At 40.7% G+C, this 5,148-nt stretch overlaps 1 protein-coding gene across 6 annotated transcripts in view; it reads left to right on the forward strand.

Annotated features, from left to right (window-relative positions):
* Positions 1-614, forward strand: part of ss18 (SS18 subunit of BAF chromatin remodeling complex) — a 46,533-nt gene extending 45,919 nt beyond the window's left edge. For all 6 annotated transcript variants that reach the window (XM_039754689.1, XM_039754693.1, XM_039754690.1 and 3 more), the window contains one exon: positions 1-614. This exon is cut by the window's left edge and continues 1,585 nt beyond it. The gene's annotated coding sequence lies outside the window, so the exon portion shown is untranslated.
* Positions 615-5,148: the final 4,534 nt, after the last annotated feature.

Below are 5,148 nucleotides of genomic sequence, written 5' to 3' on the forward strand. Positions count from 1 at the left end.
AAAACATTTTGTTAGCGACAGCCATAGAAGGCTGTTAAAGTGCTGTCCTTATTAAAGATGCACAGAGGTCGTCTCAGTAGCCGGAGGCACCAAACTGATTCCTTTTTTCCTTTGAATTGTCTATGGTGCCAAGAGTGCTGGGACTTTACCAATTTATAAGATTGAATTAGCGTATCTGAGCCACAGTGGTGTATCAAAATATTATCTCCCGAGACAGGAAGGGTGTTGCTCTCCGGGGCAGAAGAAAACCTACATTCTTACTAGAAAGACGGCTTCACCGGCAGTGGCTCTAGAAGAATTGTCTTAGTTACTGTTTCTGTAGATGTAAATCCATGTATATGTACACAGGGATTGTGTTTTGTTTAAAGGTGTAGGATTTTATTTAATTAAAGGGCATGCCAACTATGTGAATCCTTTAGTTGCTTTTCTGTTACCTTTTCTTAAAGGATGAAGAAGTAATGCTTTTGGCTTTACAGTTTGTTGAATACGTGTGTATCCAGGACCACCAGTGCTTGCAGGGAATGTGCCAACTATCACCACTGTGGGGTGTTTCCCATAAATATGTAAAGCTGTACATCACTGGATTTTAGAGGAATAAATTATTGTGATTTTAACTTTTGTTTTCTGTCTTTTTTTTTTTTTTTGTTCGTTATTGCTTCAGTTTAGAAAGTTTAAATAATTGGCTTGAAGAGTGAAGAAGTGATTAACGTTGAAGCTTTAAAAGATGACAGGATCTCTCTCAAACTAACACCTTTAATGTTGATAGAGGTTTGAAAGTGTGTTTCCCTTTTGAATATACAGTGGTGTTTTGCAGTTCTGAAATCAGGTAAAAAAGATAAACTATAAGCATTTTTCCCTCAGTTAATCCTAACCTAATAAGCTACATTTCCTGTTTAGTTGTACCAAATGGAAATGAAAAAATAAATAAAAGTTAGGTGTGCCTAAATCATTCATAGCCCTTCAGTGTTAGAACTTTTAAAGCATGTAAGATGGTGACAAATTCTAAAAATATTGAAAGCAAAAATATAGAATTGAGTCACATTGCTTGGCTGACAAATTTATCCACAGTTTAAGAGATACAATTAGATACATTTCTTCTATTTTTTTTTTCCAGGTGGAGCACAGGCAGGAGAAGTGACTTGGTTGTGGTCACAATGTGTCAGTTGCAACATTTGAACCCACAGCCTTGTGGTTGAAGTACAAACCCTCAACCACTATGCCAGCCTCATTAGTTCTTAACATGTAACTCTTAACACTGCATGCACACCAGTAAACTTAGAGTTGATTCACCGTGGAAGACAGTGGATATTGAACGTAATTTACAGAGTGGACCGGTTCAACTCCTCACTTGCACAGTGTTTGCCTTTCACTGTGAAGTTTTTATTCAAGTTCTTCAGTTTTCCTCCCATTTCCCAGAGAAGTGCAGGTTAGGTTGACTGCTACTATACCCTCTATAATGTTTGGGACATAGACACATTTTTCCTGATTGACCCCATTGGGCCATAGTTTAATCATGTCTGAATTGTTTGATTTGTAATTTTAAAGTACAAATTGCAGACTTTAAAGGTATGTGCAGACATTTTGCTCACACCATGTAGAAATGAAAACTCTTTTTACATTGCCACCCCCCTCCCCCCACATTCAATAGCACCATGTTTGTGACAATTGGTGTCACAGATATGTTTCATTGCTTCATTATTGCAGGTATAAATATACTTGGGCTTGTGGAATCTGTAATTGCCACTGTTCAACATGACAACAAGAGCTGTCTCAGTGAAAGTTAAAGAACCATTATGAGGTTGAAAAACAGGAACCATTAAAGACATTGATATAATTAACTAAATTAATTGCCTGGAATATCATTAAGAATAAAGAAAGCACTGGTGAGCTCAGTAACTGCAAAGGGACTGGTAGGCCAAGGAAGACCTCCACTGCTGATGACAGAAGAATCCTCACTATGGTAAAGGAGAAAGCCCTAAATGCCTGTCTGTTAGATCTGCAACAATCTTCAGGAGGCAGATGTACATGTGTTAAGAGATTATTTTCTGCTAAAGACTTCATGAACAGAAATATAGAAACCATACCACAAGATGTAAACCACTCGTTAGCCACAAAAATTAAACGGCCAGATTACAGTTTGGGGAAAAAGTCCTTAAAAGAGCCTGCAGAATTCTGAAAAAAAAGTCTTACGGACAACTGAGACAATGAAGAAACTGTATGAGAGTGATGGCAAGGGCAAAGTGTGGAGATGAAAGGAACTGCCCAAGATCCAAAGCAGACCACCTCATCTGTTAAACATAGTGGTGTTGTGGGTGTTTTTGCTCAGGTACGTATGGCTACCACAGGTACTGGCACACTTCTCTTCATTAACGATGGAACTGTTGAGGGCAGTTGCACAATGAATTCTGAGGTCTACAGAAATATCATATCTGCCCGTTCCAATAAATGCCTCCAAACCCATTGGGAGGTGCTTCACCCTATAATAAGGTAATAATCCAAACATATCGCTAAGGCAACACAGGAGTTTTTAAAACTGAAAAAATTGTAAATTCTTGGATAACCAAGCCAGTTACCTGATTTAAATCTCTGAAAAGAAAACTTGAGGGGGGAAGCCCCCATAACAAGCAGGAGCTGAAAATGGCTGCAGTAGAAGCTTGGGAAAGTATCACCAGAGAAGGTCCTCAACACCTGATGACGTCTATGTGCAATTTAATCATGTCTACATTGTTTGAATTGTAATTTAAAACTGGAGCAGAGGGGTTAATCAAGGAAAAATGTGTCTATATCCTAAACTTTATGGAGGGCACTGTAGCAGTCAACCTAACCTGGTAACATTAAATAAATTCAGTTAATAGAATCCAAAAGCTATTGTTCATATTACTGGATGCAAGCCATTATAAAGGGCATGAGAGGTTTTATGTTCAGAGGATTTGTTTTAAATAACATTTTACAGTATTCCTTTAATACTAAATAGGATATGTAGTCCTAAAACATGAAACCCAAAACTAAAAAGTCCCCACATGTTTAGTATCCAGTACCAAAACAGAACATAAACTGTTACTGATGATTTAAATATATGCACAGCATACACCGATCTGCCACAACATCATGACCACTGAAGGTGTCCTGTGGTATCTGGCAACAAGATGTTAGCAGTAGGTCGTTGTGTGCAGCAATACAGGGGCGCTGCAGGGGACTGTACTTTCTCCGGTCCTGTTCAATCTATATACATCAGACTTCCAATATGACTCAGAGTCCTGCCACGTGCAAAAGTTCGCTGATGACACTGCTATTGTGGGCTGCATCAGGAGTGGGCAGGAGGAGGAGTATAGGAAACTAATCAAGGACTTTGTTAAATGGTGCGACTCAAACCACTTACACCTTAACACCAGCAAGACCAAGGAGCTGGTGGTGGATTTTAGGAGGCCCAGGCCCCTCATGGACCCTGTGATCATCAGAGGTGACTGTGTGCAGTGGGTGCAGACCTATAAATATCTGGGAGTGCAGTTGGATGACAAATTGGACTGGACTGCCAATACTGATGCTCTATGTAAGAAAGCTCAGAGCAGACTATACTTTCTGAGAAGGTTGGCATCCTTCAACATCTGCAGTAAGATGCTGCAGATGTTCTACCAGACGGTTGTGGCGAGTGCCCTCTTCTACGCGGTGGTGTGCTGGGGTGGCAGCATAAAGATGAAAGACGCCTCACGCCTGGACAAACTTGTTAAGAAGGCAGGCTCTATTGTAGGATTAAAGTTGGACAGTTTAACATCTGTGGCAGAGTGACGGGCACTAAGCAAACTCCTGTCAATCATGAAGAATCCACTGCATCCACTTAACAGGATCATCTCCAAGCAGAGGAGTAGCTTCAGTGACAGACTTTTGTCACTGTCCTGTTCCACTGACAGACTGAGGAGATCGTTCCTCCCCCACACTATGCGACTCTTCAATTCCACCCGGGGAGTAAATGCGAACATTAATTTTATTTTAATTCTTTTCATTTTTATTACTATTTAATTTAATATTGTTTCTTTGTATCAGTATACTGCTGCTGGATTATGTGAATTTCCCCTTGGGATTAATAAAGTATCTATCTATCTAAAGTTCTGTAAGTTTCATAAGTGGGGACTCCATGGATCAGACTTGTTTTTTCCAGCACATCCAACAAATGCTTTATCAGATTAAAATCTTGGAAATTTGGAGGCCAAGTCAACACATTGAACTGTTTTTCAGGTCCCTCAAACCATTCCTGAACAATGTGTGCAGGGCACATTATCCCGCTGAAAGAGGACACGACAATCAGGGAAAACAATTGCCATAAAGATGTTTACGTGGTCTGTAACAATCTTTAGATAGGTGGCACGTGTTAAAGTAACAACCACATGAATGCCAGGATCCAAGGTTTCCCAACAGAACATTGCCAAGAGCATTACACTGCCTCTGCCAGGTTGCCTTCTCCCCATAGTGCAACCTGCTGCCACCACTCTGATCTAAATGAAAATGTGATTTCTCAGAACAGGCCACCTTCTTCCATTTCTCCATGGTCTAGCTCTGACACTGACGTGCCCACTGTAGGTGCTTTCAGCAGTGAACAGGTCTCAGCATGTACACTTTGGCAGGTCTGCAGCTATGCAGCTTCATATGCAGAAAGCTGGGATTCACTAGGTGTGGTGATACATTTCTCTCACGGCCAGCATTAGGTTTTTCAGCAGTTTGTGCTACAGTGGCTCTTCGGTAGGATCAGACCAGATGGGCTAGCCTTCACTCCCAATGTCCATCAGTGAGTCTTGAGTGCCCATGATTCTGTTGCTAGTTCACTGGTTGTCCTTTCTTGGACCACTTCTGATAGGTACTAACCACTGCATACAGAGAACACCCCACAAGACCTGCCAGTTTGGAGATGCTCTGACCCAGTCTTCTTGCTGTCACAATTCAAAGTCACTCAGATCCTTATGTTTTCCTACTTTTCCTGCTTGAAACACATCACCGTCAAGAACCAACTCTTCATTTGCTGGCTAATATATCTCACCCCTTGACAGGTTCCACTGTAATAAGATAATCAATGTTATTAACTTCATGTAGTAGTAGGTGGGTGTGTATTTATATTGTAGAATTGCACCCCGCCTGGGAAAGAGTTTTTTTCATATC

The sequence above is a fragment of the Polypterus senegalus genome, chromosome 5 (genome assembly GCF_016835505.1).
Source record: "Polypterus senegalus isolate Bchr_013 chromosome 5, ASM1683550v1, whole genome shotgun sequence".
NCBI classification, from domain to species: Eukaryota; Metazoa; Chordata; class Cladistia; order Polypteriformes; family Polypteridae; genus Polypterus; species Polypterus senegalus.